The sequence below is a fragment of the Ranitomeya imitator genome, chromosome 6 (assembly GCF_032444005.1).
Source record: "Ranitomeya imitator isolate aRanImi1 chromosome 6, aRanImi1.pri, whole genome shotgun sequence".
In the NCBI taxonomy this organism is placed as follows: Eukaryota; Metazoa; Chordata; class Amphibia; order Anura; family Dendrobatidae; genus Ranitomeya; species Ranitomeya imitator.
Genome location: NC_091287.1, coordinates 48,149,784 through 48,163,554, shown reverse-complemented (window position 1 = coordinate 48,163,554; position 13,771 = coordinate 48,149,784). Strand labels below are relative to the sequence as shown.

General features: G+C 45.3%; 1 protein-coding gene across 4 annotated transcripts in view; it reads left to right on the top strand.

Annotated features, from left to right (window-relative positions):
- Window positions 1-13,771, top strand: part of MPP7 (MAGUK p55 scaffold protein 7) — a 394,349-nt gene that overhangs the window by 59,303 nt on the left and 321,275 nt on the right. For 2 of the 4 annotated variants that reach the window (XM_069729627.1, XM_069729629.1), the window contains exon 2: window positions 11,263-11,423. The exons of the other annotated variants lie outside the window; for them this stretch is intronic. The gene's annotated coding sequence lies outside the window, so the exon portion shown is untranslated. The remainder of the gene's footprint in view (window positions 1-11,262; window positions 11,424-13,771) is intronic. 4 annotated transcript variants of the gene reach the window in all.

Sequence of the window (13,771 nt, the reverse complement as noted above, 5' to 3'; positions counted from 1 at the left end):
AGGTGTGGCACCGCCGGCTGCCATGCCAGTACTGCTTGTCATTACTTGTGTCAGGGAGGTGTGCGGCTCCTGTGGGCAGAGGTTGATCTGGGACACTGGAAGCCAGCGTTAAGTAATGATTCATTAGCATTCTTAAAAACCTGAAAATCAACATTGGGATTAGCGCTGTCGCCCTTCTCCATCAGGACGCTCATTTCTTGCCACTGATTAGTGCAGTTTTCTCTAGTCTTTTCCACCCCAGTAAAGATCTAGTCCTTGTGTGGTATGTGAAGTATGCCGGCTGATCATTTTTGAGGTGAATTTACCTCATTACCGGTTTGGTTTTGTGTTTTGTTTTTTTTTTGGTCTAAGTGATAAAAAATAAAGATTATGTATTTCTTTTAAATTTATTTTACTTGCTTATATAGCGCCATCATATTTCGCAGCACTTTACCGACATCATCACTGCCCCCATTGGGGCTCACTATCTACATTCCCTATCTTTGTAGTGTAGGAGGAAATCCTCTAAACAGGGAGAACATACAATCTCCTGGCCGATGTTGTCCTTGGTGGGATTTGAACTCCGGACCCACCGCGTTGCAAATCAACAGTGCTACCCACTGAGCCACCGTGCCGATTAGGGTTGAGCGACCTTGACTTTTTTTAGGGTCGAGCCGGGTTTCCCGAAACCCGACTATCTCTAAAGTCGAGTCGAGTGAAATCGGCCGATTATGGCGAGAAATCTCTCTCTCTCTCTCACTCACACACACACACACACACACACACACACACACACACACACACATACATCTGGTCACAGCCGGAGCAAAAAGCTGATCGTGTCAGTGCCAGACGACCACCCACTGATTTGCTTTTGAATACCTATCCTGTAGATTGGTCAAGTCACCATACCTTGACAACCCCTTTTAATGCTCCGTGGCATGGGGGTAGATAGCAGAGAACAGCGCCCCCAGTATCTCCGTCCTTCTCGTAGACTTTGAGTAAATCGGTAGTGCACATACCGGTACTTGACCGCCACGCCATTCAAACAGGAAACCCAACCGGGAGGTGAGTCTAAATTAATCTTTTATTCTTCCATCCCTCCCTGTGCCCATTAATATTTCGGATAGGGCATTGTTTTAGCCCGTTAATAGGAGAAAACTATAAAGATGCTATATTTTATATGCAGTTTTAGATGCCACAGTTGCTGTTGACTAACATCCGGATTCTGAGGTCGCCCAATCCCGGCTATTGCAGTGGGACGCCAGCTGCGTATTACAGCCAGTGCCATCTGCTGTTGGGCTCGGTAGGCCACTGGACTTAGTATAAATGAACATTACATCCATTTTTCTGGTATGTCCATTTGTGAGAACTGTTTAGAGCCCTACATTCGGGCAACACGTGGATACAGGTCCGCAATCCTAGAAGCCAAAACATTACAAAAATGTTGTGCCGTGTATCTACTAGTAGTGCTGAAAGGGTATGGTGGTCACCCGGTGTATTCATTAGGGCAGCGGTCCTCCCATCTCTAAGAGATTGGTGGTCAGTGTAGAGAGGCCGGCGGTGGCACTCTCCTCACTGGCTGTATCGGGCTACGCATCCCCTTCAACGGCAGAGACATGGGACCACAGGCAGCGGATGGGACAATTGATGCATTGAGCACACAGTCCCGCTATTCATGGTTTCTTTGATTCTTTGCTTGTAGATGTAAAATGATGCGTGTCAGGACAGATACATCGGGATACCTCTGATTTGTCATCTGGAATATGCGTTTGGTGTCCATATTGCCCTTTGGGCTTTGTATTCCATATTAATCCTATTACTACGTAGCCCGGAGGACTGCTCTCCAATCAATACCTCTCCGACACTCCACTTGTCCGCAGAACGTCGATCTCTCGTCTGGGTGCATAGTACACATAGCAACCAGTCCCGTTAGCTGGAGGGCGATTGTCGCCGTCACGTTTTTTCTCTATTCTTCATCTTTAAAGAGACATAGAAAAGCTGATTGTGTATAATGGATTCCTCTTACAATGATCATTTCCTAGGAGGTAGATTTTAAAATCAATCTTCTGATCCCAAAATGAGAAGATGAGGAGGTGACAACTGCGTCCAAGCCATCCAACATACCGTAATTATTATTTATCAGTGGGGGGATCCTCCTCCTGTGTCTCTGGGAGGTCTATGGGAGCCATACAGGCAGGTATGTTTTATGTATAACACGAGTCAGATTTATTTTACTAAGGAGATAATTACTGCTTTTTATGGTCGTGACTTCATTTTTAATAGGCTTGAAAAATGTTAGAGAAGGGTCTCCAGTTCAGGTCCCTCATCGATTTAATCCGAGGGAAATTCCATAGATCCTTTTAATCCGAATGTTCTAGAACCTACAAGATCCTATAAAGACCCTCCATCTTGGCCTCTTACATTAATAATGTCCCCATCCTGGGCCCCTTCTTGTAGAAATACTCTCCTTCTTGGCCTCTTTATTTAATAACGTCCACCATCCTGGGATCCCTTAAGTATTCTTCATCTTTGGCCTTTGTATGTAATAATGCTGTCCATCATCCTTGGCCCCTTTATTTAATGATATCCTCATCTTGGGCCCCTTCGTGTAGTAATATTCTCCATCTTTGGCCCCTTTAATAATGTCCCCCACCCTTGGCCTCTTCTTGTGATAATGCCCTTCATCTTGTCTCCTTGATTTAATAATGCTGTCCATCATCCTGGGTCCCTTTCTGCAATAGTCTCCTATCCTTGGCCACTTTATTTAGTAATGTCCCCTTTTAGGACCCCATCCTATAACAATGTCTTGGGCTTCCATTACGTGCAGCGTCCTCTTCCATGGCTGGTTCAGAGGCTGGCAGCTGATCCCGGCTTGCCCATCACGGGCAGAGTATGACGTCATTGCCATGCGCCGCTCATGGCGGGTACGCCAATGTCAGCTACCTACATTTGATTGGCCGGCAGCATGTATTGCGGTGCAGTGAGCCCACTGGTCTCTGCGTTGTACTACATTTCAGCTTAATATGCGCATGAGGAGGCTTATCCAGGTGAAATAGGCCCTGGCATTGGCGGGGCCCGTTCGTTGTTGCGCCAGTTTCGTTACGCCCCTTAGCGTATCTCGTTCTGGAGCCCTCTGCACATCCATATTTTATGGAGACATCCTCGTGGTACAGTTAAAGGGAACCTATCGGCCGAAAAAATAACAGTATTCATCTGCACCTGTTGTGGTAATCTGCAGGTAAATGCCATTTTATATGTGGAAGTGCAGCTGCAGGAAGAGAATAAAGTTCTATTCTCCCTGCAGCTGCTCTCTTCCAGTCATGGGGGCGGAGCTGGGGGATGTGATCAGTCAAGGCTCTGTACGCAGTGTGTGTGCTCTGTCTCCCCCAAGACCTGTACCGTGGTGCTCTGCAGCATGTTAGTCAAGGATGTGCTCGCAGATTACAACTGTCTCTGCAGGTAAATACAGTTTTTTCCCTTTGCTGACAGGTTCTCGTTAATCCCCGAGGCGCTCTCAGCACACTGTGATAATCCTTTTTGTAGAGGGGTCTTCTTCAAGGCTTTTTACTTTTCACATGGGCCAATAATCAGCGCTCATTCCTGATATTTGTCCCTTGTAAATATGGCAGCAATCAGCAGACAAACAGGCAAGACACCGGATTGTCAGAATATTTCCCTTGTACAGGCAATGTGCTGTCCTCTGCATAACCCCGCCCACACCACTGATTGGTAGCTTTTTGCCTATGCACAGCGTACACAGAAAGATGCCAATCAGTGCTTGGGGCGGGATTATTCAGAGCTCATGAATATAAAGAACTACATGGCAGTGGGTTTACTAGTCCTCTAGTGATCTACTGCTGTGATTTTTTTTTTTTAATCAGAACTAAAGCAAGCAGCCCAGTAATTGATACATCATTGGAATCAGGGTCTCTGTCTCTACAATATGCTGCTCTCAGATTAGGTGGCAAAAACCTGCTGTCACAGTCTCTTTAAGTATGAAACCATTGTCCTGTTGAACAGCATTCATTGGGACATTATATTTAAACTTGTTCTTTTTATGGACATATTTTATGGAAAAAATATATACATATAAATGTTATGAAAATAGTGGGATGGGGTTATCTTTTTTAATAGATCGAATAGCTTTCTAGCTTAAAAGGATATTCCCATCTCCAAGATCCTATCCCTCTATGTAGTAGGTGTAATAATAATAATTTAGCAAATACCTCCAGTTAGAAATGTAGTCTAGTTTTTCTGATTTGCTATTTTTCTTTCCTCCTGTGCAGGCATTGCAGGACCTTAGATATCCAAGGTTACGTTCACTAATGAAGTGACAGTTAGCTGGTTGCTAGTTGTAACCATGGATACCTAAGGTCCTGCAATGGCTGCGCATGAGGATAGTGTCATGGCAAATCAGAAAAACTATTCTACATTTCTCCTCCATATAGAAAAAGAACGAATGGCACCAGGTGTCTGGCCAAATCAAGTGATATATATAGTTAGATCCGTATTGACCTTTAAAAATGTTTTTTTGTTTTCGCTGCTGGGAAACTGGTGCTCTGCATCATCATCATGCTGTAGATAAGCCCCCGATGTATCCTGAAAGATGAGAAAAAAGAGGTTAGAATAGACTCACCTGTGCGGGTGGTCCCGCTGCTGGTCCGGGTCCGGCACCTCCTATCTTCATAGGATGACGTCCTCGGACCGCGACGCCCATCGGATCGGCCCGCCCGCCCAGGTGAGTATAATCTAACCTCTTCTTCTTATCTTTCAGGATACATCGGGGGCTTATCTACAGCATTACAGAATGCTATAGATACGCCCCTAATACCGGTGGGCTTAGCTCCTCTTGGTTTTTGGGGGGACAGGTTCCCTTTAACAATAAGTGTGTCAATAGCAAATTAGAAAAGAAGATGCGTCACTCACCCAGTTGCAGTGAAGAAAATGTCCTTTTTATTCACCATCCAACAGTTACAGACATTTTACTTGAAGGCGGCAGGTGTGCATGAGGGTGCGGGGAGAGAGAAGTGGACGACGGCCTTTTTGCGCGTATAGTCTTGGACCCGTAGAAGCGCTATACGTGCGAAACTGCCGTTTGTTTTTTTGTGGCTTTTTTACTGCCTTGGAAGACTACAAATAATTATTAAAAAATGCAAAACAAAGTTTTCCTATAAATAAGCGCTGTGCATATTTCCCAGAGTGGCAGCGTGTGTGTGTTTCCATACTCCTGCACCTTGGCCGTGGCGGCATACATTGTGTAGACCCTTCCCCTAATACAGAGAGAACCGGTTATTCCAGATCCTCGCAGTGACAGATACTGTGTCATTCTATCCGCGGTGGTGTGAATACAGTGTAAGGGAATATGTAGGAAGTCGCTCGGTTCTACAGAACTGCGGCTTTTACAGGACGGCGCTGACAATAGAACCTTGGAATCAACGCCGTCCTTGTAGTACCCGCTCTTAGTGAAGTCTCCCGCTCTAACCTGGGCACTGTAGTCTGCCGCGGTTTAAATTGAGAGCAAATTATAGTTAATGAGGTATTTCAGCTCATTTCGCGGCCCCTGTTATGTCGCTGTCAGGATTCATAAAGGGCAAGTTGTTGAAATACTACACAAGCTATTAAGTGCACAAAAGACATGAAGCTGCGGGTTACACGAGGGCAGCCGGCGTATCACTGACTGCAGCTCCGGCTCCCCTTTGTATGAATAAGTCATCATTATATAGTGTTCTGATAGGATTCTCCGGGCTTTCTCAGGTATTGTAGATATGTCTTTGTAGTGCCTTACCGACATACATCTTTCTCCCAGTAGAAAAAAATCAAATTTTTGGTACTGCGCCGGTTCCCCTCGCGCCCCCGTCCTGCGCCGGTTCCCCTCGCGCCCCCGTCCTGCGCCGGTTCCCCTCGCGCCCCCGCCCTGCGCCGGTTCCCCTCGCGCCCCCGCCCTGCGCCGGTTCCCCTCGCGCCTCCGCCCTTGCGCCGGTTCCCCCCGCGCCTCCGCCCTGCGCCGGTTCCCCCCGCGCCCCCGCCCTGCGCCGGTTCCCCCCGCCCTGCGCCGGTTCCCCCCGCGCCCTCGCCCTGCGCCCCCGCCCTGCGCCGGTTCCTCACAGGATGAAAATGGTGATTATTTTCCGGGCAAATTTGTGCATGGAAAATCCACAACAGAGATGTACCTGATCTAATCTCCAGTTTCTGTCAGCTGGGGGCATTTTACCATGTACGTGTGCTGCCCCTTTAAGATCAGGGGGGTACATGTACCAAGCGTGCCACCAAGAACTGCGGCACGCACTCATACCAAGAAGCAGCAGGGCACAGGAACCCACTCTGGGGTGTGGTGAGTAAGCCGATGTCCCTGCATGGAGGGAGAATGGGACGCCATGCAGGGGCGCGGCAGTAGTGCTACAGTATACTTGTTCATTTTGCATGTTCCATCTAATGTTGTATTACCAACCTGTTTTCCTTCCTTAGAAGCTTCGCTTTTAGGGAAGAATATCTGCCACATATGATAATTTATGAATTGCCTTGGGTCTAACCTATACATTTGTGTATTTTCTTGGCCTTTTAAAGCAAACTGCATTTTTAATAAACTTTCCATAAATTAAAAGTACAGGCTAATACAAGAAACTTTATAATATATCTTATCTCTGAAATCTGCTTCTTTCTTCACTTATGAGCCACTTCTTCCCCTTCCTGCCTCCTGAGCTCGTCCACACATCAGTTTTTCACATACAAGTGCTATCTGTATTTTTACATCTAATTATTGTACCTATGAAAGTCTATGGGGCTGCTCAGGTGCCCGTGAATTTTTTTGCAGACTAAGGCCGGCTTCACACTCAGCGTATGAAAATACGGTCCGTATATTACGGCCGTAATACGCTGAAATGTCCCGAAAATAGTGGTCCGTAGCTCCTCCGTAGGCAGGGTGTGTCAGCGTTTTTTGCGCATGGCATCCTCCGTATGTAATCCGTATGGCATCCGTACTGCGTGGTTTTCTCGCAGGCTTGCAAAACCAACATACCGCTATAGAAATGATCCATGTGTCCCAAAAAGAAAAAAAATATATATATATATATATATATATATATATATATATATATATATATATATATATATATATATATATATATATATATATATATATATATATATATATATATATATATATATATATATACCGTATTTTTCGCTTTGTAAGACGCTCCGGATTATAAGACGCACCCCAAATTTTGAGGAGAAAAATAGGAAAAAACTATTTTTTAATAAATTGGTGGGGCGTCTTATAATCCATGCGTCTTATTACTTACCGGGGGTTGTGGTTGTGGTGGATCAGGGTCCCAGGCTCGTTGCCGGAGGCAGGAGTGGAGCATTGCTGCAGGCTGGGATGAGGGGGTCTGCAGGGGGCTCCTGTGCTGCAGGGGGGCTCCTGTGCTGCAGGCTGGGATGAGGGGGTCTGCAGGGGGCTCCTGTGCTGCAGGGGGGCTCCTGTGCTGCAGGCTGGGATGAGGGGTCTGCAGGGGGCTCCTTTGCTGCAGGCTGGGATGAGGGGTCTGCAGGGGGCTCCTTTGCTGCAGGCTGGGATGAGGGGTCTGCAGGGGGCTCCTTTGCTGCAGGCTGGGATGAGGGGTCTGCAGGGGGCTCCTGTGCTGTAGGGCTGTCTCCGGTGCTGCGGGGGGCTCTGGCTACATTTTGTGAAAGACCAGAGCCCCCCGGCAGTTCTTCCATGCGTTCCAGTATGACTAATTCCGGGAAAATGGCCGCCGGAATCTCGAGAGATGAGATCTCAGGCTTTCTAGGCAAGTTCCCACGATCTATAAACAGCCAGCAGAGGGCGCCTCACCGCAAATGAAGCTAAATATAGCTCATTGATCTATATTTAGACTCATTCCCCGGGGTTTTGCAGCGAGGAGCAGCCTGCATTAGCAAAGCTCCTTGCTGCAAAATGTTTTAACCCCTTCAGAAGGATTTACATCGTTGGACGTTACAGATCTGCGGAGGGTAAGTATATTGTTGGTTTATTATGTTTTTTCTTTCACAGAACGAGGGTCTTCAGTGACTGGATTGGGCGTAGAATAAAATACTCCAACAACCATTGTTTTTATTTCATTAAAATAATTTTAAATAATGTGCTTGTGTTTTATTTAACCCTTTCATTCAATTGGATTAATAATGGATAGGTGTCATAATTGACGCCTCTCCATTATTAATTAGGCTTAATGTCACCTTACAATAGCAAGGTGGCATTAACCCTTCATTACCCCATATCCCACCGCTACACGGGAATGGGAAGAGAGTGGCCAAGTGCCAGAACAGGCGCATCTTCCAGATGTGCCTGTTCTGGGGTGGCTGGGGGCAGATATTTTTAGCCAGGGGGGGGCCAATAACCATGGACCCTCTCCAGGCTATTAATATCTGCCCTCAGTCACTGGCTTTACTACTCTGGCGGAGAAAATTGCGCGGGAGCCCACGCCAATTTTTTCCGCCATTTAACCCTTTATTTTAAGAGCTAGAACGGCCAAATTTTGCAGATACACTCTACTGACATTAGTAGTGTGGAATCTGCAAAAAAAATGGAGAGAAGACATGGTTTACTGTATGTAAACCATGTCTCAAATCATGTCGGGTTTTAGGAAGGAGAAAGAAAAAGCCGGTAATTGAATTACCGGCTTTCAAGCTGTATAGCGCTGGAATAAATATTATTATATATACATATATGTGTCTCACTGACATAGAATAGGTATATATATATATATATATATATATATATATATATATATATATATATATATATATATATATATATATATATATATATATATATATATATAATGTGTGTGTACACATTTATTCTACCTATTGGACTGTAAGCTGTCAGTGTGATTTTACTGTACACCGCAATGAATTACCGGCTTTTCTCTCTAACAGCGCTGCGTATTTCTCGCAAGTCACACTGCTTGTCCGTGTGAAATCCGTATTTTTCACGCTTCCATAGACTTTCATTGGCGTATTTCTTGCGCAGTACGGTGACAAACGCAGCATGCTGCGATTTTGTACGGCCGTAGAAAGCCGTATAATACTGATCAGTAAAATACGGCAGATAGGAGCAGGGGCATAGAGAATAATTGTGCCGTATTTTTTGCGAGTTTTACGGACGTAGTTTCTGCGCTCTTATGTCCGTAAAACTCGCAAGTGTGAAGCCGGCCTAAGTGGTCCATGCAAAATTGTGGAAACATCGTGTGGGATGAAACTGCAGTGGAAGACAGATGCCATCTGTGTGCTGTGAGTTTTTCACTGACTAATAGTAGGGCCGTGGAGTTGACAAACCAAAAATCCGACTCCACAGCCCTGATGGATCGGAGAAGGTCAGGAAACTCTTTTTTTTTTTTTATCATTGAAAAAAACATGGACCAAACTCTTCACGAATCTCTGATGATACTCAGATGATATTCAATGAGGAAACTCTGTCCGCTCTTCTCAGGAGTCAAAAAACCTGACATCTGAAAGAGGTCTTACTCAAGAAATATCTCAAGACGTCCAGCACAGTGAGCTGTCGGTTACACCTCTTATTGTTTTCTTTGTAGAAGGAAGGGGCGAGGAAGAGTCCACAAAGTAAGGAAGCAGACAAAGGAAGACAAGAAAAAATCGTGCTGAGCTTACTAACAAGTCTTTTACCTTACTCCAGAGATGGATTCACATGTGCACTGCTCAGTACTGCTGTATGATGTTCTCCATACTGCTGTCACTTCTGTATGTGTACAAAATAAGGAATACAGAGTAGGAATCCGTCACTCTGTGTTGGGATGTGTATGAGAGAAATCACTGCAGCGCGGTAACTAATCTGCTCAGTCGATGGCAAATTTACAGATGGCGCTTGCAGGATAACAGTCAAATAATGGCCACAAATAGTGTTATTCCTCCTGTATGTAAACATGACAGCTTGCTCTGAAAAGTGACATGAAAGTCTAGTTTCCCTTTTACCCTGTGTTTCTGCCTTCTCTTGGAATCTGAGCTTGCAGACCAGACGTTGGGGCTGCCTGTTCTCTGGCGCACTGCGGCGGCGTTCCTGGTGGGAAGTGAAGTTTACGTGATCACACACTGTTATTAAATTACTATGGAACGTGACCTCTTCTCATCATTGTGTCATGCACTTAGATCCTAAAACGTGCTTAATTTCCTTATCTTTTGCCTCCAGGATACCAGATGGCTCATGAGTTTGAGTCATTTCTGGTCCTATAAATTGAGTAAAAGCACAAAAGGTTTTCCTGTGAGCCGCGTGCGTCGTCACCTTTTCTGCTGAAATCTCGCACGTGCGTGTAGTCAATAATGGCATCAGCCTCTGAGAAATAATAAAATAAATCTAAAGTTTCTAAGAAACTTGTGCAGAATCGGAAAAAATACTTTAAATGAGAAATTGTGTTAAAATTGTGTTGTCCTGCAGCGATGGCATGCCGATCATGTGCACGGACCACTGCAGCCAATCCCTGGCATAAGGGTGATGCTTATTTGTATGGCAGTAGACCTCAGAAACCATTGATTGGTGACATACGGCACATCTTCACTGCAGACCAGTACCAGACCGCCGTGTCGTATGGTTGGCGGTCATTGTTAGATTTAGATGACAATTTAGATCGGTAAAAGCTGTTGCGAGATGAACCGTCCTGCGCGCAGTGCAGAGCCAGAAAGCTTCATTAAATAAAGTCTGACATTACATAAATTGATTTTTGCAGTCCGGCTCACTTCTCCTTTTCCATTACTCAGCCTGATGTATCGGCCCCTGATTTATAATTCAGCTAAAGGTTACGTGTAAAAGAATCGCTTACGGCTTAATAGGAGCATTATTCTCGATCGTCTCCCGCTCCTGCCCCCGTCGCCTCTGTATTCTTCCTGGACTGCATGAAAAATGTCTTTACTGTGTAAAGTAGCCGTTGTGTTAGCGGCCAGTGCTATAATTGCGGTGTCACTCGCTTGTACATTAGACAACAATTTAAATATTCATCAACCGCCCGATAAATTCCCTTTTCTGTGCCGGATGATTGGTTATGTTTAATTTACTGGACGGTGCCCTAGTCATTGGATTTTAGCAAACACTTCATCGTCGTAGATTGGCTTGGATTTTCTCTTATCTTGTTGCGTTGGGGAGTAAAAGGCTCCGATGGTGTCAGGCAGCTGCTTATCTCTCCGTGCTCTTGAAATGTGAAACATTCAGATTTGGCAACTCTGAATATGTATTTTAGTGAATCAGTTGGGAGGGTTGATTTACTTTTTTTTTTTTTTTTTTATTGCCAGGTCATGGTGTGGCCAAAAAGGCTTCAACGGAATTTGCAATCAAATTTGTCATTGATGTCAATGTAGGAAGAGGTTGACCAGATGGGACAACTCCTTACGGCTACAAATACATATTGCTGTTGGCCGAGCCCTTGGTTGCACCATAAGCGTGCATGGATCTGGTAGGTTGTGTCCTTCTCCGCTCACCTTATAGAATGGAGCATGACTTTTGTTGTTTGATCTTACCATTTTCTCCTCTTTGACTTCCTAATTATTGGCTGTTCAGATCCACCAGCCTCAAAGCTTCGGTGCAGATTACACGAACGTTGGCCGAACCCGCTGATGACAGTTTCATCCAACAGTCTATGGGGGTCACTAACTATACCCCGATAGCTGATGTTTGTTTGGGGATGATAATATTCTCGCATGTCTTGATTTTGGACAGGTGATCCTTTTGTTCTCTTAGAAATAAGCTGCTGCCAGAGATGTCTGACAGTGGCTCTTTCTGAAAGAACACATGACCTCTCGGCACTATTGAATAGTCAGATTAGATAGCTGTTGTGTGAACCGACGTTCAGCTGATGACTTTAAGCCCCCATAGACTTTAGATGGCTATCCATACACGGCTATTTCTCTCAACACCCCCATGCATGGGAATGATCACCTTGGCTAAACTTACTGTGTTCTCTATGAGCGGGACAGTGCCCGAAATGTCTGAAAGGAGTTTATCTCCCAAGCACTATGTATCGGGATACAGTTGGGAGACCCCAAACCCCAGGGCAGTCTGTCGGCACATGAACGCCGCACCAAACTTAGTACAGCGATCAATTGTAATGTTGGGTCAGCCCCATATATAATTGTATTGAACCTACAATTCCTAGTATGTCCTTAACAAGAGATGCTGGGAGATGTTGATACCAGCTATGATCAGACTGCAGACCGTGCAGGAACACAGCACTGATGAGAGACAGGCAAAATCACAAATAAACATTGAATCTCCTTTAATTCAAGTCGTTCCCATCTCTTTTGTCTCCATGTAGTATAGATGCAATTATGAGACTTCACGTCCATAGCTTGTCTTTGCAGACCTCTCTCTTCACCATCTTCAGCTGCACTTCCTTAGAAATTAAAGTATTTTTATACTGCTCCATAAGAAAACATATCTCATGTACTGTGCCCCTGAATAAATAAAGGCGTCTCACTGTGCTTCCTGCACAAAATAGCATTCTCACGCTGCCTTGCTCCATAAAGCCCTCCTAGACAGCCCCTCTCCATAATATCCCCCACACACAGTCCCTCTCCATAATTTCCCCCATACACAGCCCTTCTCCATAATGCATCCCCCACACAACCCCTCTCCATAATGTCTCCCTCACACAACCCCTCTCCATAATAGCCCCCACACACAGCCCTGCTCCATAATGTTCCCTCACACTGCTTTTCCCCCTAAAAAAAAAAATACACCTTTTAATATCTCCCCTACACTGCCTCTCTGCATAAAGTACCCCCACTGTACACTATACTATCCCCCCTTTCACAATCCACCCAAAATCCCAAATTGCCCCTTAATGTCACTCATATATCCATAGTGTCCCCCAATGCCCCACAATGGCCCCTATAGTGTCCTCCCCAATGATCCATAATGTCCCCTGCAAAGTAACGCTAATCAAAAAACAAGCACCCTTCATCTTCGGCTCCTCCTGGAGTGCTTACCGGTGCCTGCCGTGTCCTCGCCACCCCTGCGGCCTGAGGCCAGTAACAGTGTAATGATGTCATTACGCCGATGCGCGTCGGGGCCTGGGCTGACTAGCGCTGCTCTGCTCCTGTCCTGGCACCGCACTGTTCAAATGTATCCTCATCTGAAAACTGAGAATACGTTTGAAGTTAGGAAGGAGCGATTGGGTCTCCTGGGCAGCTCAGCGGGCCGCACAACATCCTTTGGCGGGCCATATGTTGCGCAGGCCTGCCTTAGTCAGTTGTCAACGTGCACTAAGATTAGGACAAACCACTAATTTCCAACCTTGGGAACCCTGTACTTTCTAAAGTGGACAACAAATAGAGGTTTTTAGGTTGTGAAGAAATGTTGTAAAATGCATCCTCTTTCACTTCATCTCCGTTCAGCCCTAGACCACAGCTTCATTTTTGTGGTGTCGTATGGTCATGGCAGAGCGGTTAATACTCTGCCTCGCACTAGTGTTTCAGTGCCCGACTTCGCACAGTAGTTTCCTTTCCTGTAACCCAACACTCCTTTCATGTTGTGTTATTCACAGGTAGCAGAGCTGCCGGGAATGTAATGAAGTGGGGTAATGGCACTTTGGGGTGATTTCACACTCAGCAGTTGGGGGGATAAAACATCACTTCGGTTCATCACACATTTTATCTAAAAAAAAAAAAAAAAAAAAAAAAAAGTTTGGTTATTTTGGCAAATTTATCAATATTGCTAAATTTTTGGACCATTCAAACCTATACGTAAGCATTCCTAAGATGTGGCAGATTGTTCTCTGTGGCTGGAGCTGTTTTTGATAAATTT